The sequence below is a fragment of the Hemitrygon akajei genome, chromosome 21 (assembly GCF_048418815.1).
Source record: "Hemitrygon akajei chromosome 21, sHemAka1.3, whole genome shotgun sequence".
NCBI classification, from domain to species: Eukaryota; Metazoa; Chordata; class Chondrichthyes; order Myliobatiformes; family Dasyatidae; genus Hemitrygon; species Hemitrygon akajei.
Window position 1 is genome coordinate 25,948,936 of NC_133144.1, and position 22,267 is coordinate 25,971,202.

Genomic DNA, 22,267 nt, shown 5'->3' on the forward strand with positions numbered 1-22,267 from the left:
TGAAATCAGGGTTCTGTAGAGGCCATACCATGTATTGCAGAACTCCTTGTTCTTCTTTTCAATTAAGATTTTTTTAATGACCATGGTCGTGTGTTTGGGATCAGTGTTCTGCTGCAGAATGAAGTTGGGAACCAATCAGATTCTCCCTGATGGTATTGCATGATGGATGAGAATCTGCTTGTACTTCTCAGCATTGAAGGCTCCATTAATTCTGACCAGATGAACTCTATTTGCAGAAATGCAGCCTCAAATCTTCAGGAAACCTCTGCCGTGCTTCACTGTTGACTCATCCATGTTTTACTTTCCAACTCTTCAATGGACAAACTACATCCGGCTTGAGCAAAAAAAAAGTCAAATTTTGATTCATCAGTCCAGAGCATTTGCCATTATTGTTCCGGACCCTAGTCCTTGTGTGTAGGTGAGTCTCCTGGCTTTGTTTCCACTTCAGAGAAATGTTGATTTGGCAGCAACCTTTCCATGAAGACCACTTCTGTCAAGACTTCCCCAGACTGTAGAGGAGATTACTTGTGTTCCAGTGGTTTCTGTGATTTCAGAAATGATAGCAGTGGTGGACTTCTGTTGATTTAGAAGGGGCATCAGTTTAATGTATCTCTCATCTGCTGTACTCAGTTTCTGTGGCTGTCCACTGCATTTCTGGTCCTCAACCTTGCCAATTTCCTTGTGTTTCTTCAGAAGAACTTGGACAGCACACCTTGAAACTCCCATCTGCCACATCATTTCTGCTTGGGAGAGACTTTGCTGATACTGGATGACTACCTGGTGTGTCTTGTTGCTGTGCTCACTCTTCCCATGGTATAAGAATTCATGATTTGAAGGTTAAACTCTCACATCTGCCACACCCTCACCTTTTAGTATGGTTGTCCTTCACCCAGTTGGATTCCTTCTACAACAATTTCTGTTTTAGTTAATCAGTTTACTTCATTCAACTCATCAAGTCAGTGATCGTTAGCATCCTGTTATTATTTGTTTAATCATGCACTGGGCTATATACCTACAAAGTAATCAAGCTTTTATTTGAAAACCAGCCTATTATTTAATCTGTTACTTTCTTTAACAAAATACAAAAAAAATTCTTTGTAACATTTAATTTTTTTTGGAAAATGAATGTTTGGAAATTTAAAACGTGCTCTTTTCTACAGATATGCTAATGCAGAAAACAAAAAAAACATCTAAAACAAAATTTACATAAAATGTCTGGGGTGCCAAAACATTGCAGCTTTATAAAACTCTGGTTAGGGTGCATCTGAAGTATTGCATTTACTTCTGGTGTTCCGTTATAGGAGGACATGAAAGCTTTGGAGAAGATGGAAATTTAGAGTGTATTGCTATGAGGAGAGCTTTGGGCTTTTCTCCAGAGTGGTGCAAACTGAAAAGAGACCTCATAGAAGTTTATAAGATTATAAAAGGCATACTGTAGACTGCAGTATCTTTTTCCCAGAGTCAAAATGTCTAATACTAGAAGGGATGCCTTTAAGGTTGGGTGAGGTGAGGGGGGAAGGGATGTGCAGATTTTCTTGTACAGTACAGTACTATGCAAAAGTCTTAGGCACATATATATAGCTAGGCTTCCTAAGACAGTACTGTAGTAATTTTACATATTGCTCTGTACTGCTGCCTCCAAAAAACAAATTTCATGTCATATGTGAGTGATGGTAAACTTGATTTTGATATGGGTCTCTATTGTGGACTGAGAGTGGGAAGGGAGCAGAGAGAGGGAGATCATAGTTGAGAAAAGGGAAAGGAAGAGGCAAGGGAGAGGGAAGCTCCAGAAAGACATTCTGTAATGATCAATAAACCAAATGTGGAATCAAGTGACCTTGCCTGATGTCTCAGGGCTAGATGTCTCTGTGCCCGTGCCACCCCACACTATCCGCACTCCTTCTCTGCCACCTGTCCCACAACCCTCCCATGGTGCTCTGCCTTCACCATTCCTAACATCCTTTGCTCCGGTCAGATTTACAGATTTGATCGCTGTTTCACCTTGACAGTACTGTGCAAAAGTCTTAGGCACCCTAGCTATATACTGTATATGTGCCTCAGGCTTTTCCAAAGTACTGTATAGATGCATAGAAAGTGGTGGGTACCTGAAATGTGTGCTGGGGTGGTGAGGCACATGAATGTTCAGAGGACATCAACATTATGTCGGCAGAAAGGATTAGTTGATTAGTTTAGTTAGGTGTGTAATTACTAGTTTAATTAGTTTGGTGCCACAGTGTGAGCATGTTGTACATATGTACATTCCATGTTCTATGCTCTATGTCTGGTCAGAGGACAAAATCCAGTCCTTACTTGCATGTCAACTGAGGAACACCAAGCATGTGAAGGAAAAGAGGATCTATTTTATTTTAGTTTAATGCAGCTTATCAAGGCAACACACATGCTGGTCCTAATGAAGGATCTTGGCTGAAAATGTTGATTGTTCATTTCCCTCCACGGATGCTATCTGTCCTAACGAGTTCCTCCAACACTTTGTGTGTGATGCTCAAGATTTCCTGCCTCTGCAGAATCTCTTGTGCCTCCTTAGCTTAAAAGAATCTATAAAAATAATCACTATCAAAGAGAAAATAAAATATGCTAGAAATATGAAATAGAAACAGAAAGTAGACAGAAGATCACCTTTGCAACTTTAAGCATATTTGATTTTTAAGCTTGTCCAATCTGATGAAAGGTCATTTCAGCATGAAATGCTTTTTTCATTTTATTCTCCTTAGATGCTGCCTGACCTGCTGAGTATTTCCAAGATCTTCTGATTTTATTTTATATGATACAATGGATTGGAATTTATTTATTTTATTTATTGAGATATAGTGCGCCACACAGTCATGGGGAGAGCATACAAACTCCTTACAGGCAACGGTGGGAATTGAACCCAGGTCGCTGGTACTGTAAATCGTTGAGCTAACCACTATACTACTGTGCTGTCCTATATACAATAGTAAAACTAAATTCAATTAAGATGGTAATATATGGAGCTAACCTAGATGACCATGAGAACCAAATTAGTCCCTGGTACTCTTTCTACATCTTTCTGGTTGATACATTGGAGCAAGTGAGACAATCCTGCCCCTCATGACCGATCTATTCAATAAGATAGCCTCGCTCCATTATCTTATACTGACCCCACAAACCCTGTTTCCCCAAAGATTCAAAAATTCGTCAATCTGTCATAAATACATCGGTGACCCAATCTCCACAGACTCCTGTAAAGATTTTCAACTCTATAGATTCAAAGACTTTTATATCCTTGTCCTTCATGATTGATCCAGTTTATTAGATCCTGTCAACACATCTATCGTGGCTTTGCCCCCAAATTCAGGATGCTGTAAGAGAACCGATTAGAAATTCTAATGAGGAAGTGCTATTTTTGTGGAGGTGTCATGCTAAAATGAGGCCCTTTTTGTAAAGATCCCATATCATTATTTTAAACAGGCAAGGAGTTATTCATGTAGTTCTGGCCAATATTTATCGCACCCCAATCAATAGCTAAGAATTGGATTACCAGATCATCGTCTCATGTCTTAGAGAATGTAAATTTATTGTCAAGTTTAGAGTCATAGAACACTACAGGACAGAAACAGGCCCTTTGGCCCATCTAGTCCATGCCAAAATATTACTCTGCTAATCCCATTGATCTGCATCTGGACTATAGCCCTCCCTTCCCCTCCCATTCATGTACTAATCCAAACTTCTGTTAAATGTTGAACTCAAACCTGCATCCACCACTTCCACCAGCTCATTCCACACTCTCACCACCCTCTGAGTGAAGAAGTTCCTGCTCATGTTCCCCTTAAGCGTTTCCTCTTTCACCCTCAACCCATGGCCTCTAGTTCTAGTCTCACCTAATCCCAGTGGAAAAAAAGTTTGCTTGCATTTATCCCATCTATACCACTCCTTTTTTTGTACACCTCCCCTCATTCTCCTGTGCCCCATGAAATAAGGTCCTACCCTATTCACAATAACTCAACTTTCCTACATTGCAGCACAGAGTTCACCTTAAAAAGACTTTTTTTGTGTGTATAGCACTTTGGGGTATCCTGTATGCAGCAGAATCAGTGACATATTAAGGAGTTCTTCCTTAGTTGATAAAAGAATAATGTATTGTAGACCGGCAGGAATGGATGGGCAACTGGGAAAATTCTATCCAGCAGTACAGCCATGTAGGTCAAAGAATCACCTCTTTGATCAAGACGGAGCCAATCTACAATAATTTCAAGAGCATTGTCTATAATATTATAGCAACCAACACATGGCATTATACTGTCAAAATCACTAACAGTGGGGTTAACAAGATCTGATAGCTGGAAGGATATGGCTTCCATTGTAGTACTGCTGGGCTTCTATCAGTTTCTAATAGTCATCTTGTTATGGTTTCAAATTGATTAATAATATATTTGATGACTCGATCATTTTTTATCATTCAGCTACGGAAAATTCAATAAAAGTGTCATTTTAATTTCCAGATTAATAACTGTGCATTTAGTAACCCCTCAACCTTAATTACGAAATGCAAATATTTCATATCATGACAAGTCAATGATTCCTTCATGAAGAGCAGGATGATTTAAAATTCTTTGAATATATAGAAATGAAGGGCTAATCATAATTTCAGATTTCAACAAGCATTTCCTTAACCTTTCAGAATGAATTACAAGCTTACATTTATCATATCATTAAAAGGAAAGAAAGACATATTTATAAGTTGTCTTTCACAACCTCAGGACACTCGAAGCTGTCTCACAGACAATCTGCACACAAACTGAGTCATTCTGCCAACCTAGTTGCCTTCAGGTCTTTAGACAGCAATCCTATCAGTACTTCAGTTCAAAGATCAAAAGTTCAAAGTAAATTTATTATCAAAATACATATATGCCACCATATACTGCACTACCCTGAGATTCACTTTCTTGCAGGCATTCACAGTAAAACAAAGAAATATAATAGAATCAATGGAAAAACTACAGCCAGCCAAAGACTGACAAGCAGCCAATGTGCAAAAGAAGACAAACTGTACAAAAAAAATAATAATAATCACTAGACATTTCCCGAGAACCATGCAAATCATTTTCCCTCAAGTGCCCAACCAATTCCCTTTTGGGAAGACTAGCATTGAGTTCAAGATGATAAGAATTGCGGCATATTTAAAAAAAAATATTTCCATCATGTCACCCTTGTATGAGACATGGTAACTGCCCTGGGTGCAATCAGCTCCCATATAGAACAATGTATTAATGATCAATCAGTTTTTGTGATTTTACTTGAGGATTAAGTATTGAAATTAAACATTTGATGTCCATTCAATAGAGCAAATGAGATTCTTATTTTAATGTTAAAGGACAGCAGATTTTTTGAGATATTTAGGATACCACATTATTAAAATATTTATTGTTATTTAGAGATACAGCTTGGTAACAGGCCAATATGGATGGTGTCAGCCCCAGGGTGCTCAAAGCCTGTGGCCCCCAGCTATGTGGAGTATTTCACCATGTCTTCAACCTGAGCCTGAGTCTCCAGAGGGTTCCTGTGCTGTGGAAGATGTCCTGCCTCATCCCTGTACCAAAGATGCCACGCCCCAGTGGCTCCAATGATTACAGACTGGAGGCATTGACCTCCCACATCATGAAGACCCTGGAGAGACTTGTTCTAGAGCAGTTCCGGCCTATGGTTAGGCCACACTTAGACCCCCTCCAGTTCACCTACCAGCCCGGACTAGAAGTTGAGGATGCCATCGTCTACCTGCTGAACCATGTCTACACCCACCTGAACAAGCCGGCGAGCACTGTAAGGGTTATGTTTTTTGACTTCTCCAGTGCGTTCAACACCATCCGCCCTGCTCTGTTGGGTGAGAAGCTGACAGTGATGCAGGTGGATGCTTCCCTGGTGTCATGGATTATTGATTACCTGACTGGCAGACCACAGTACGTGCGCTTGCAACACTGTGTGTCAGACAGAGTGGTCAGCAGCACTGGGGCTCCACAGGGGACTGTCCTGTCTCCCTTTCTCTTCACCATCTACACCTCGGACTTCAACTACTGCACAGAGTCTTGCCATCTTCAGAAGTTTTCTGATGACTCTGCCATAGTTGGATGCATCAGCAAGGGAGATGAGGCGGAGTACAGGGCTACGGTGGGAAACTTTGTCACATGGTGCGAGCAGAATCATCTGCAGCTTAATGTGAAAAAGACTAAGGAGCTGCTGGTGGACCTGAGGAGGGCTAAGGCACTGGTGACCCCTGTTTCCATCCAAGGGGTCAGTGTGGACATGGTGGAGGATTACAAATACCTGGGGATACGAATTGACAATAAACTGGACTGGTCAAAGAAAACTGAGACTGTCTACAAGAAGGGTCAGAGCTGTCTCTATTTCCTGAGGAGACTGAGGTCTTTTAACATCTGCCGGACGATGCTGAGGATGTTCTACGAGTCTGTGGTGGCCAGTGCTATCATGTTTGCTGTTGTGTGCTGGGCAGCAGGCTGAGGGTAGCAGACACCAACAGAATCAACAAACTCATTCATAAGGCCAGTGATGTTGTGGGGGTGGAATTGGACTCTCTGACGGTGGTGTCTGAAAAGAGGATGCTGTCCAAGTTGCAAGCCATCTTGGACAATGTCTCCCATCCACTCCATAATGTACTGGTTTTAGGCACAGGAGTACATTCAGCCAGAGACTCATTCCACTGAGATGCAACACTGAGTGTCATAGGAAGTCATTCCTGCCTGTGGCCATCAAACTTTACAACTCCTCCCTCGGAGTGTCAGACATCCTGAGCCAATAGGCTGGTCCTGGACTTATTTCCACTTGGAATAATTTACTTATTATTATTTAATTATTTATGGTTTTATACTGCTATATTTCTACACTATTCTTGGTTGGTGCGACTGTAATGAAACCCAATTTTCCTCGGGATCAATAAAGTATGTCTGTCTGTCTGTCTGTCAATGAGCCTGCACCACTTCTGTGACTATTTAACCTATTAAACCGTACACCTTTAAAATGTGGGGTGAAACCGGAGCATGCAATGGAAACCCATGGAGACTTTTGGAGAACACATGGACTCCTTACAGACAGTAGCAGGTATTGAACCAGGGTCACTGGTGGTGTAATGTCGGTTTTGCTAACCGCTACGCTTCCGTGGTGTACAGGTTTGACACTGAAAAATACGAGAGTCTATTATAATATCTAACAGTGCAATAAACATATCATCCATAGTAGGATGAATCAAATAAATGATTCACTTTCAGAGTGTCAATTGTGACTCAGTTGGCAATGTTTCCACATGCAAGCATGTAAGTTTGTAAACTATTCTGGATTACAAATTCCACAGCAGTCCTCCCACAGAGCATTGTGCTACTTTCCAGGTGTAACATTGAATGGAGCTGCTCGCTGCCCTGCCCTTTGGTTGTAAGATATCTTACAAAATCTATTTAACAGAGTCATCTTTATCCCTGTCAGAATGACACTATGAAGGAAATTATCTCAATGCCATCTTTAATTGTGCAATCTCCCTTTGTAAAATTTAGCTCTCACTTTCTACGTTACAGCAATAATTACAAAATTCTTCTTTGTCAGTGAGACATTTTGAAATACTCTTGCTATGTAAGTTGCAATGTACTGCTAGAATGAAGGACAATTCTTTTTCTCAGTGCAGTTTTAGATTTGTTGTTGTCTGAAACAATTTAATGCATGCCTTTTCTAAAATACTAAAGAAATTTCAGACAAAAATGCAATGTCAGAAGTGAAAGTGAGTCTGTTAGTGCTGAGAGCACTTACAATAGGATGACACCAACAATGGAATTGAGTTATATTCATCCCTGTTCTTACATTAACCGTTTGATGTTTACTCAGCTCTGCACTGAACTAAGGAGATGAACCTCAAGGTTGTATAATGTATACATACTTCAATAATAAATGTACTTCAAACTCTGAACTTTTTGACCAGAAAATTCAGCGTTTAAATCCTAATGGGGTGGCCTGGTAGTGTGGTGGTTAGCATAACACTATTATGGCAGCAGAGGCCTGAATTCAATTCTACTGCTGCCTGTAAGAGGTTTGTTCTTTCTCCCTGGTTACCATGTGCATTTTCTCCATGTGCTCTGGTTTCCTCCCACATTCCACAGAATGCAGGAGTTAGTAGGTTAGTTGGTCACATGGGTGTAATTGGGCGGCACAGGCCCATTGAGCCGGAAGGGCCTGGTATCATACTGTATCTCTAATTAATTGTGCTTTGTTTCAGAACAAAACTCGCAATGGACATACGATTAAATGAATCATGTCTTTTGTGCTGCATTTAATACATGCCCCCTGGTTACATCGATACTGTACAAACAACAACCTCAGCTGCTGAGTTTAGCTATATTTCTTACATTATATAACTGTCAGTAGGAGTATAATACAATTCTGGGAAAAGATTATTTATGTGTATAGCCTGTGAAATTGTGTTCGTGTTCACATGGCCATTTTGAGGCATCCTTTATGCATTTTAGAAGAATAAAGTTCAAACTTTTAGTCCTACTGCTATTTACTCCCTATTTAATTATAATTCTAAACTCTGAAATTATCAGACTGGCAGATTATTAATTTTATAAGCTGTGAGAAACTTACAAACACTTCTGTTAATATTAGGGTGCTATTGTAGATCAGGAAACCTGTAGAAATTCATATTACTGTACTGCGTATTGGGCTATCAATCAGCAATATATTTATTCATTCCAACAATTTTTTTCCAGTGTGTTAAATTCAAGACAAGGCAATGAATTAATCTTTAATTGCAGGCAATATGTGAGTTTGTTATAGCAATTTCTCTTCTGTGAATTTCCAATAAAGTATTATTAAGGAAAAGAGGCCTTTAGCAAATTAAGTCCATCACCTTATTTTGATTTAAATGTTAAACAGTCTGCCGCACCTCTTATAAATAGTTGAGTGGATTGTCCAGAAAAAAAAAACCCGCTTCATGGTTCAGCCAGAGACTCCTCCGGATACCATTGCAACAGCAGTGGCTGTGATGTTCAATAAGCTTGGTGCTATAAAATGAGACAGAGCAGATTATGTTAGCATAGCTGGATGAACAAGATGCTACTTCCTTTAGATTGATAAGCAGAGGACAGAGATTTAAGGTAATTTGTTGGATTATTGGACAGGAGTTGGGGAAATATTTCTTTGCCCAGAGCATGGTGAGCATCCGGAACTCTATACTAGAGAGGGGCATGGAGGCAGAAATCCTCAGATCATTGCAAAGGTATTTGGATGAGATTTAGATTTATCATGATCTTCAATGTTATAAACTGATTGTGATTAACTTAAATAACAATTCAGCGCCAGCTGGATTGAATGCTGATTTCTGTGCTGTAGATTTGGAAACAGTATGGTAACAAACTCTTTGCCCAGCCACTAACAACCCATTCACACTAATCCTATATAATCCCATTTATTTCTTAATTCCCACTTTCCCATCAACTCCCCACAGATCCTATTTACAGTAACCAATTAACTTACAAACCCACATGTTTTTAGGATGTGAGAGGAAACCAAATCTCCCAAAAGAATCCTATGCGGTCACAGAGAGAATAGGCAAATTCTACATAGATAGCAGCTGAGGTCAGGTTTGAACCTATATCCCTGGTGTTGTGAGACAGCAGTTCTACCACCATACCACTGCCCTCAATGTAGAAGCTGGTGGAGCACCAAGGGTATCTGGATCCCCCAATGAATTATGGGATCAACAGCTTGCCTTGTCATCCATAAAACCAATAGACATAGCAGCAGAATTATTACATTCAGCCCATCTCGTCTGCTCCACCACACCTTTATGGCTGAATTATTATCCCTCTCATCCCCATTGTCCTGCTATCATCCTCTCCCCGAAACCTTTAATGCCCTTAATAATCAAGAACCTATCCGATGAGAGTTGATCGAGAAGGAGTTGAATCAGAATTAAATTAGACAGGGAAAGAAAAGAAGGGCAGGGAAAATAATCTGGAAAATAGTGGTGACTTTGAGGGCAAGATGTTGGTCTTGCATGAGAAATAGGGGAGAAATGCAAATCAGGGTCTAAAGATTGGCAACTCAGAAGGTGGTGTCCTAAATATTTAGAAGGGCACCTTTCACATTCAACACCAAAGTACTTGTCTCCCCGTTATCGCTGAATGTGGATGACATTGCCTTTGCTGGGTGATCTAGAATGAGATCATTCATCCCATCAAGTCTATGCTAGTTGTCAATCTCATTCAGCTTCCCTTTCTCTGTAAACTACTTTCTCTTATATACTTTGACAATTCTTCTGCCAACAAACTAACATTAAGGGTATTCTCCAAAAGACAATTAACCTAACAGCACACAACTTGCTGGAGGAACTCAGCAAGTCGACAACATCAATGGAGAGGAATAAATAGTCGTGTTTCGGGCTGAGATCCTCCATCAGGATTGGAAAAGAAGCAGAAAAAAAGCCAAAATAATAACATGGATGAGGTGAGGGGAGCACGAGCCGGAATGCAATAGGTGAAGCGAGGTGAAGGAGAAGGTGGGTGGGTGGGGAATGGGGGTGGTGGTGGATGAGGTGATGAGCTGAAGAAAGAGGAATCTGATGGGAGAAGAGAGTAGAGTAGACCATGGAAGAAAGGGAAGGAAGAGAAACACTAGGGAAAGTGATGAGCAGGTAAGAGGAGAAGGAGTAAGAGGGGAGTCAGAATGGGGAATAGAAAGAGAATGGAAGGGGAGGTGGAGAAATTACCATAAGTTAGATTCTTGGCAAAGAGTATTGCTCTGACTATTAATTCCTCCATAAATGCTGCTTGATAGGCTGAGGCATCCAGCATTTTGTGTGTGTTCCACTGAATTTCCAACATCTGCTCTTGTTTTTATAATCTAATGGCGCATCTTTTGGTGTGGCAGGAAGCTGAAGCACCTGAGGAAATGCACATTGCTACATGGGGGATGTGCAAACTTTGCAGGAATAGGCCAGAATCAAGCCCGAGTCCCAGGAACCGTGAGGAAGCTGCACCAACTGCTGGACTGTCATAGCCTCAATGCAACACGTTATAGCAGGGTGATCGCTCACGCTGCAACATCACCCATTAACTGAAGATCTTCTAACTGATCACCTTTGAAGCCATCATCCCGATTCTCCCTCACACTCCCTGTCTGCTCCATTGCCAGTAAAGAAAACCATTATTTTAAATGTTATGTACCTCCAAATGCCATAAACAGCATGTATTCAACAGTATGAAGATATGAAGATAATTATCTGGTAAGCAATATGAAAATGAAGTATTAATTAAAACTAATAACTTTCAGGGTTAATCCATTGGGTAAGGTTATCATGACATATAATCACCACAGACATTATATATAGTAACAGAGTAATATAGAAAGGAAAAAGGCTCTTCAATCTAACTTGTCTCTGCCCACCATAGTACCCACCAAACTAGTCCTATATGCCTGCATTTTGTCCACAGTTTTAACCTCTCCTATCCATATACATATCCAAATGACTCTTATATCAATGTATATTGTTGGCTTGGATTGGGTGTTCAGTGGTGGGTGGAAACAACCCACAATCCTACAGCATGGAAGATGAGTGGACAAACTGAAGAAATAGGCAATAAAACCCAGGGTAAAAAATGCAATGAGACCTAAAAATAATTGAGATCATAGATGCTAAATTAATGGAGGTACAAGGATGGAGGCACCTCATAGATCTGTGCACATTTCTGTGATATAACAGTGCAACCAGGGGCCGATGTCAATGTCAAAATCAAGTTTATAATCATACGCACACATACATGGATGCAATGAAAAATTTACCCACAGCAGCATCACAGGCGCATAGCATCAGATACATAGTGACAAGAGTAAACATTAATTAACAATCTAAATTATGCAAAATTACACAAGAAAGAATTAAAATAAAAGAAATTCAGCATAATGAAAAGTGGCTAGTTATAGTGTTGCTAAACTATAGTGATTAGAGTTCTGCTGGTTTCTTCAAGCGTTGTGACACTTCAGGCTTCTGTACTTCCTGCCGAATGGCAGCGCTAAGAAGATGGCATGACCTGGATGGTGGGGATTTTTGATTATAGGTGTTGTCCTTCTAATACATAACGTATTGACAATACATTGAGCATGTTTTGGGATAATGAAACAACAAGATCCTGGGTTTTATAAATCAAGTATGAAAGGTAGGAAGGTATGTTAAACCAACAAGAAAACCATTGTCCAATTTTGAACATCGTACTCCAGGGAGGGTGTGAAGAGTGTGGAGATTGTACAGAGAGATTTACTGAGATTATTCCAAGTATGAGAGGCTGCAGTTTTGCAGATGAACTGTAGAAGCTGGTATTGTTCTGCTTGAAGTGTAAAAGATTTGAACGATCAGCTTGAAATCTTTAAGGGCTTAGATAGAATAAATGAAAAGAATGCTTTTGGTAGCAATAAGATTGATAAAGAGAGGAACAGATTCAGAAATGCACTGAAAGGTGACAGGAAAAAAATCACATTGCCCTGTGATGCTCTACCTGATGTATAAATTTCATAGGAAAACAGAAGCTGGCACATTCTTCTTGTGACATTATCAGTCTAGGAGCTTCAGTGAAAATGGATGCCACATCCTAAAGATATGCAGTTTAGTAGATTAATTGGCCAGTGCAAATTGTTCCCATTGTGTGGATGAATTTGTCTGGTCCATCCTGTAGATTGAGAATCCCTCGGGCCCTCTCTGCCTTTGTGCATCCATCAACAAGAACCTCCACCATCCAAGCCATGCTCTCTTCTCGCTGCTACCATATGTGAAATGGAGCATGAGTTTTAGGTCCCAGACAACCAGGTTCACAAACAATTATTACCCTACAGCTATCAAGCTCCTGAACCAAAGTGGGTAACTTCACTCAACCCAACACTGAATTGATTCCACAACCTATGGACTCACTCTCAAGGACTCTACAACTTATGTTTCCAGTATTTCTATATACTTGCACAATTTGTCTTCTTTTATTCATTGGTTGTTAATTATTCAAAAATTCTATGGTATTTCTTAATTTTTTCTGTAAATACCTGCAAGAAAATTAATCTGAAGATAGCATAAGATAACATACACATACATTGATAATAAATTTACTTTGACTTTTAGTGGTAGCATCTGCAAAGAGTTGATATGGGGAATAAAAATCAAAATTTGCATAGGATAAGTGTAAATAAGAGAGAATGAGGGAAAGGGGAAGGAGTGGAATTAATAATATTTCTTCTGGAGCGAACTGAGACATGACAACAACCTAACTGGCACATCTCAATTGATGTTATTTCTGAGTCTAATTCGGATTAACATCTTGTATCTCCAATGCACATCCCCTGCACTCCCCCACCCACCGTACAACCTACTGACAAAATATGCCAAAGATAACAGACCTGCTCAACCTCCCTGATTTCAAAATGGTGTTTTGCAATTTATATCAGAGTATAATCAGAGCAGCTGGGGACAATTCTGCAATAGTCATTCTATGTTCACCTCATCACCCTGTCTAGAATTGAGGGGATGTCCCACTGGCCTAACTGTATTATAACACATTCATCAATGAAGACTTAAGTACTTACCAATATTAGACAGAAATTGAGCTGTCCACTTGTATTCTCCATCAGCTGCACGATTCTGTTGGTATCACTGCTCTCAGACTTCTTCTTGACGTGGTTTGTAAGCAGAAGAAACGGATTTTCTACTTGCTCTGGTCATAAGAGTGAGTCAGAATGTATTAAAGCAGAGGGAGGGGAACATGTAGAAAATAGTCATCTATATTATAAATTAATATGATAACTGAAAAGGTGGTCAAAGACAGGATAAAATGTCAAAAAGATAAAGATAGTTTAGAGGAGCTAAGTGTAGAAGAAGACACTGGCTCCCCTCTTACCTCTTCTCCTCACCTCTCCCTGGTGCCCCTCTTCCTTCCTTTTCTTCCATGGTCCACTCTCCTCTTTTATCAGATTCCTTCTTCTTCAGCCTTTTACCTTTTCCATCTATCATCTCTCAACTACTCACGTCATTCCCTCTCCCAGCTACCTGGCTTCACATTATCTCTCGGCTTGTACTCCATTCCCCTCCCCTCCTCACCTTCTTATTCTAGTTTCTTCCCCCTTCCTTCCCAGTCCTGATGAATGGTCTCAACCCAAAACTGTATATTCCTTCTCATTGACACAGCCTCACCTGCTGAGTTCCTCCAGCATTTTATGTGTGTTACTCTGGATTTCTAGCACCTGCAGAATCCCTTCTGTTCATGAATACTAAAAGTCTGCTGTGGTCTCATATCTTCAGTGACCTGAGGTCAATCCCTGTATTTTGTGTGGATGCTGTATCAGATGAAGAAGTCAGCTTAGTTGGTTTCTTGGCCAGTGTAAATTACCCTTAATGAGTAGGTGGGTGGTAGGGTCTGTGTGGAGTTGATAGCAGTACTGGGTAAGTAAAATGGATGAGTATAAAATGAATAGTTGATAATGGTTAGTGGGGACACAGAGGCCAAAGGATTTGCTTCTTTATCATCCATCTCTAAGAACAAAGTAGAATCGTAAAGGTAATTATATCAAAGCCTGTGAAAGTACACTCTGTGGCCACTTTATAAAGTTCTAGAATAGAACTCGGCGTGGACTTCTGCTGCCGTAGCCCCTCCACTTCAAGATTTGATGTGATATGCATTCAGAGATGCTCTTCTACACACTGTTACCTTGAACATCTGACTTCTCCAATTAACAAGGCTTTTCTGCCCACAGAACTATTCAGTGGACGTTTTTCATTTTTCGCACAATTCTCTAGGGACTGCTGTGCGTGAAGATCCCAGGAGAACAGCAATTTCTATGATACTCAGCCACCGCACCTGGCACCAACAATTATTCCATGGTCAATGTCACTCAGGTCACATTCATTCCCCATTCCGATATTCGATGTGAACAACTGAACCTCTTGACGACGTCTGCATGGCTTTAAGCGTTAAGTTGTTGCCACATGATTGGCTGGTTGGATATTTACATTAATGAGCGAGTGTAGAAGTATAAATAAAAAGTGGCCACAGAGTATATATACTAGACGGAAAAGGAGGGTAAAACTCTAAAATGATATGTCGTGAAAGAATAAAAGCATAGGAGAAACATCATAAAGAAAGAGTACATGGATGTTTGGGACAAGGTAGAATACAATGTGACTTGGCTTGGAATGAAAGTAAATCAAAGAATATAAAGGAAAAAAGCATATAAATAAGAAAGAAGTGTTGAGATGGTGATAGGAATATGATAATATGATTGTCAAGAAACAAGGTTTGATTCCAGATACCAACAGACAAAGTTGGATATAAAGTTAAATAATTGCTTTGCTTCAATAAATAGAAGAGATCAGCTAGGCTTGACATCAGAAAATGATGATTACTCTTAAAGCAAAGACAATAAGAGAATAAAGCCCTTTGTCCAGATCGATTGCACCCACATATTGTAAATAAAACATAGGCAAGAAATAAGTGAAAGTTACACTGTTACACATACTGTAGTTAATAATTCATTAAAACTTGATGATTTCAAAATATAATACCGATATATAGGAAAGGAGATGGTAGTACAGTACTGTGCAAAAGTCTTGGGGGGGGGGGTGGTGTGTGTGTGTGTGTGTGTGTGTGTGTGTGTGTGTGTGTGTGTGTGTGTGTGTGTGTGTGTGTGTGTGTGTGTGTGTGTGTGTGTGTGTGTGTGTGTGTGTGTGTGTGTGTGTGTGTGTGTGTAACTAAGACTTCTGCACAGCACTGTATATAGGAATCTAAAGAACAGCCAGATTAAAAGCAATGATAAGAGAAATAAATGCCCACACCATAACACCATACTGGAATTGACTAGTATTGATTCAGTCCATTTACTCAGAACAAATGTTCATGCTGGGGACTCCACGTATTTTGAAATTTGTTTTGAAATTAAGACCCCACAATCCTGCACAAATGTTTAATATCATCTTCTCAAAACCAAAAAAAAAAACGACGCAATCAAGGGTTAACATGGAATCCTATCTGGAAAGTCTCACATGACAAATCTCATGTAATTCTTCCAAAAAGGTCATATAAAAGGTAGAATATATATCAATTTCCAAAACGCCTTTCAGTTTTAATATCAGACATAGATAAGAATGCAACATGCAGTAGAGAGCAAGTTTGATTCAAAGGTTAAAAATAGAAAAGGAGTCAAGTGAAGCTTGTCCAAAATGATGCAAAGTCAGAGCCCACAAGGATCAATACTGAGACCGCTAATGTTCACAATTTATTTAACAATTTAGACTTTAAAATCAGAAAGCTGATTTATCAAAAATGTGGATTGCAAGAAATTGGGTAAGGGATAAATATTACTGACAAGAACTGTGTATTGTTAGATTTCAGAGTGAACACATAATTGGCAACTGAAACTTTTATGAGGTGACATGGCATTTGCTGGAAGTTTGGGGAACTGCTGGTGATGTACTCTATTTGGGTCAGCTTCCACACTGGCACATTGCAACATGAACTGAGAAATGTGCTTGAGGTTAAAATCTAATCTCCTGCCTTGCTGCTGATCTCTCACTGAGTCCAAAGGAACACAGACATCCTGAAATGAAGGGCAGTGTGCACTTTGTACATGCATCACCTCCCTGAGGTTTCTGTCACAGATGGCTAATATCAGTGCCACAGTCCTTCAGTGACCTTGGTTGAGACGGTAAGTAAAGCAAAGCAGTTTATTTACAGTGCCTTGAAAATGTATTCAGTACCCCAATCCATTGTTCACATAAATGAATGAATACTACAACCAGGGATTTTGATCAACTTAACTGAGAATAGTGAATCATGATAGAGCCCCAAAATCATGGAAAATTATGAAGCAGGAAAAATTAAAAATTCAAAAACTGAAATGTCTGCAGTTCAAAAGTATTCATTACATTTTGCTCAGTATTTAATTGAACCACTTCTTGCAACTGTTACAGCCAGTAGTTTCTACGGATAAGTCTCTATTAGCTTTGCACAACATGATGGAGCAAGATTTGCCCGTTCCTCCTGGCAAAATTGCTCAAGCTGTGTCGGCTTAGTTGGGGTGGTGGTGGACAGCAATCTTGAGGTCTTGCCAGAGATGCTCGATCAGGCTGAGATCTGGACGCCGATTGGTCCACAAGGACATCAACTTTCTTTACTTGACACCAATCCATGATTGCTCTAGCAGCATGCTTTGGGTCGTTGTCCTGCTGGAAGATGAACTTTCTCCCCTGATTAAGATTTCTGGCAAAGCTAGTAGGTTTTTATACAGGATTTCTCTGTATTCATCATCCCGTCAATTCTGACCAGATTTCCCGTCCCTGCTGCTGAAAAGCATCCTCATAACATGACGCTATTTCCACGAGACCTTACAATAGGGATGGCATTACCTAGCTGATGTGCAGTATTATGTTTACACCGCATATACTGATAACTGTTGAGGTCAAAAAGTTCCACTTTAGTCCCATCTCTTCCACATCATTACACTAAATTCTAAGTGATACCTTGCAAAGTCTTTACGGGAAATGATACACCTTTTTTTTTTATCCAGGGCTTCTTTCTTGCCATTCTTCCATAGATATCCTTCTTTGTTCAAGGCCTCAGAGATTGTGGAGCCATGAACTTCATCTCCAGTTGCAGCCACTGACTTCTGCAAGCTCACTCAGAGTGACTGTTGGTGTTGCAGTTGCCTCTCTTACAGGTGCAATTCTTCTCTGGTGACTAAGGTTAGAGGGGTGGCCTGGCCTAGGCAGTGTGGATGTGGTTTCACATTTTTTCCATTTTTTCATGCTGGACTGCAATGATGGACTGCTTTGAATTTGTCTTGTACTCTTCTCCAGAATTTTGCTTTACTATTTTCATTTCCTTGACTTGTCTTGAATGCACTTTTGTCTTCTTCTTGGCTTGGTCTGTTGAAAATCTACCGTACTGTTGGACCCTACATGGGGGAGGAGGGTACTTACACTATTCCATGAATTCATTGAAAACATCTTATCCTCTAATCTTCTACATCAACTAATAGGGTGAGCTGATAAGGTAACATTTTTTACTCTCCTCCCATCCAGTAGGCACTACAGGAGCCTCCACTCCCACACCAGCAGGCACAGGAAGAGCTTCTTCCCTGAGGCTGTGACCCTGATGAACCTCACATCACAGTGCTAAGCAGTATTGCACCCATATTGTACTGTCTCAGTACTTTTATATTTGTGTGCTGCAGCACTTACTTTTTATTCGCAGTTATTTTGTAAATAACACTATACTTTGCATTTCTGGTTAGATGCTAACTGCATTTCATTGGCTTTGTATCTGCACTCGGTACAATGACAATGAAGTTGAATCTAATCTAATCGAATATCGCACCTGCAGAAAATTAGCAGAGTAATTACAAAGGGGACGAATAGTTTTTTAGCCTCACATTTTGGTTTCTAATTTTTAGTAAATTGTTTTGAAAGTTTTATTTTGATACACAATGTTTCATAGATTAATTCAAAATATCCTACTGCAATATATTTTAAACTTAGAAGATGAGATGGTAAAATGTGAAAATAGCTGTGGGGGCTACATACTTTTTCAAGGCACTGTATCTTAGTTTTATGTAATGTTAATGGTTAATTAATTTATGACAATTGAAATACTTTTTCCTTAATTTATTTATTGTTTTGTGAACTATTTTTAAATGGTTCTGATCATTGAATATTTCAAAAGTAATTCAAGAACGCTTTGACCTTGGACACCCTAGGTTGGCTTAAGAACCTACATCGTGAGGCTTACTCAGTTGTTTGAGGCATGACTGTGGCGCTGAGGCTTGAAGCTCAAAATGGACCTGTGAAGCCACAAGGAATAAATGCAATCATGGGAACAATCACAAGTGGCAGACTAGGTTGAGAACTGACCCTATGTATTACTTGGGAAATAAGAATCTAAAATGCACAGAAGAACAAATAAAGTTGGGAGTAAAAGTGCACTAGAAGTAGAGCAATATGCCTTAAAAAAGAAAAAAAACTCTTAAAAATTCTTTATTAAGGTGTCCGCTCAGAACCTGGAGGAGGCTAATGAAGAAATTGCAGGGGTCTTAGCAGAGATATTTAAAATATCCTTAGTCACATGTGTGGTGCCAGAGGATTGGAGGATAGTTAATGTTGTTCTGCTCTTTTAAGAATAAGCTAAGAAATTATAGGGCGGTGAGCCAGGCATCAGTAGTGGTAAAGTTAGTGAAAAGTATTCTAAGGGACTAGATATTTAAGTATTCGGATAGATAGAGATTGATTAGGGATAGTCAATATGACTTTGTGCATGGAAAATAATTTCTAACCAATCTTACAGAGTTATTGAGGAAGTTACCAGGAATGTGGGTGAAGAAAAGGCAGTGGATGTTGTCTACATAGTTTTTAGCAAGGCCTTTTACAAGGTCCCACATGGGAGGTTGGTCAAGAAGGTTCAGTGAATTGGCATTCAAGATGGGGTAGTAAATTGGATTAGATATTGGCTTTGTGGAAGAAGACACAGCGTGGTTGTAGATGGTTGCCTCTCTGACTGGAGCTCTGTAACCAGTGGTTTGCCACAGGGATAGCTGCTGGGTCCTTTGTTGTTTATCATCTATATCAACGATATTGATGATAATGTGGTAAACTGAATCAGCAAATTTATGGATGACGCCATGATTGGGGGTGTAGAGGATAACGAAAAACACTACCAAAGCTTGAAATGGGATCTGGACCAGCTGGAAAAATGGGATGAAAAATGGCAGATGGAATTTATTTCAGACAAGTGTGAGGTGTTGAACTTTGGGAGGACCAAAGAGGGTTGGTATTACATGATGAGCAGTACAGCACTGAGAAGTGTAGTAGAATAGAGGGATCAGGAAATATAGTTCCATATGATTATATGATACATATGTACAGTATCTGAAATACATCTTATGGAAATGTTTGTTTGATGATAAACTTCAATGAAAAATAAATTACAAAAAAAAGAAAAAAAAAGAAAATGGTGTCAGATTAAGATAGAGTCAAAAGAAAGTTTTTGACACGTTAGCCTTCATAAATCAAAGTACTAAGTACAAGAGTTGGGATGTTATGTTGAAATTGTATAAGACATTGGTAAGCTTAACTTGGAGTATTGTGTGCAGCTTTGGTCACATGCCTGTAGGAAAGATGTAAATCAGATTGAGAGAATGCAGAAGAGATTTACAAGGATGTTGCTGGGATTTGAGGACCGGAGTTATAGGGAAAGGTTGAGTAGGTTAAGACTTTATTCCTAGAACATAGAAGATTGAGGGGAGATTTGATAGAGGTATACAAAATTATGAGGAATATAGATAGGGTAAGTGTAAGCAGACTTTTTATACTGAGGTTGAGTAAGACTGCAACTATAGGTCATGGGTTAGGGATGAAAGATGAAGCGTTTATGAAGAACATGAGTGAGAACTTCTTTGCTCAGAGGGTATTAGGAGGGTGGAATGAGCTGCCAGCACAAGTGGTGGATGTGGGGTTAATTTCAACATTTAAGAGAAACTTAGATAGGTGCATGGATGAGAAGGGGTATGGAGGACAATGGTCTGGATGCAGGTTGATGGGACTGGGCAGATTAATGGTTCAGCAAAGACTAGATGGGTTGAAGGGCCTGTTTCTGTGCTGTAGTGTCACTATGATTCTGAAACAAAAATCTATTTTCTACAATATAAGAGCAAACATTAAAAATTGAAGCTAAAGAAATCAATCCTTGGCTATATTCTGTAATATTTTGTATAACTTGGTCACTGTACTTTAAAAATGTTATTAAGGCATTGAACAGGTTAAAAGTATGTACCAGAAATGTAAGGATATGCCATTAGGGGTAAAATGAATTAGCTGACTTTTTAAAACTAAAGAACAAATACATTAATGGGCTGAGAATGAACATTTCCATGTGTTGAGAGAAAATGGCTAGGGATGCGTGTGGGGGAGGGTGGAAGCAAAATACTAAACTACTGATATAAGAGGGTCCAAACAAATAAATAAGGGATTGAGAAAAAGCAGATGTAACTACAAATGATGAGGGTGTGAAATTTGATAAATTATGAGTAATTGAAGTGCACAATATCAATATATTTAATGGGATGATAATAGAGTTTGGGAGGCAGAAGGGAATAGAGAGCTGTGCTAATTGTTAGGTTCGACAAGATGGTAGAATTGTCTCAGCTGAATAGCTTGTTGTGTCCTGCATTTTCTATAACTGTATGCATGCGAGTGCAAGAAGAAAGGGCTATAAACAATTCCCATGGTCTGCTAAATGTGGAATATATCAGTGTGAGTTGTCAGGGGAGTCAGTATTGCCCATGATTTCCTGCTGCTAACTCTCAGTTTTCCATTGTCTTTAAGCTTTATACTTCATGACAGCTGGCCATGGTGAGCCCCAAGCAGATATTTTATATAGAAACCTTGCTTCAGTGATGTCATGATGACATAAACTGGGCCAGATGCCCACACTGCCTCTTCCCCAGGCACAGCACTGGAGTAAAATCAATTGCTGCAAGTTCTCCATAAATTGACCAGAGGTTTTAAATGCAACTCAAGATATCATTGTGAAGTATCAAAGGTCATATCATCTTAAATGCGAAACTGAATAACAATTCAAAATGGATGCATTCAGCTCGAAGGAAGATTACATCACTGTAAATCCAGATGATGTTACCCAGCCCGTATGTTCAGAGGGTTTTGGTTCATAATACAGGTACCCCTCTCTCCTTAGTTACTGGAGGCAATGCAATCCTGAATGTATCATTCGATAATCATCACATCAAATGGCAAAGCTGGGGTAGGCAACAGAGAAAACTGCACTACTGTGGAGAACTTGATATACATTGGTAAAATATTCAAAATCTAAGTTACTGCAACACTTGGAGCAAATCCCTTCAGTCCTGTGTTAAAACATTTAAGGTCTCCATTATTTTAAGCATTGACTTCATAATTTCTCATTGTCTACATAAATAGTTTCATTACTGGAGGTCAGTAGTATTAACAATTATCAAGAGGCTAAAAGACATCCTTAGCAACCTTTCATACCCTTCACAAAATGCTCAGTAGAGATTTTAGAAAATGTCATAAAATAGAAAAATGAAACAAGATGTAAGGTTCAAACACGGCTGTACAAGGCCTGTTCTCTATACTTTAGCACTGGCTGTGATTTTTGTACACTTGGTATGCCATTTCCTTTCCCCTCTTGTGTGTCATTAGTTAGCCAATCTTCAAATTCTGGAGCCAAAGCAT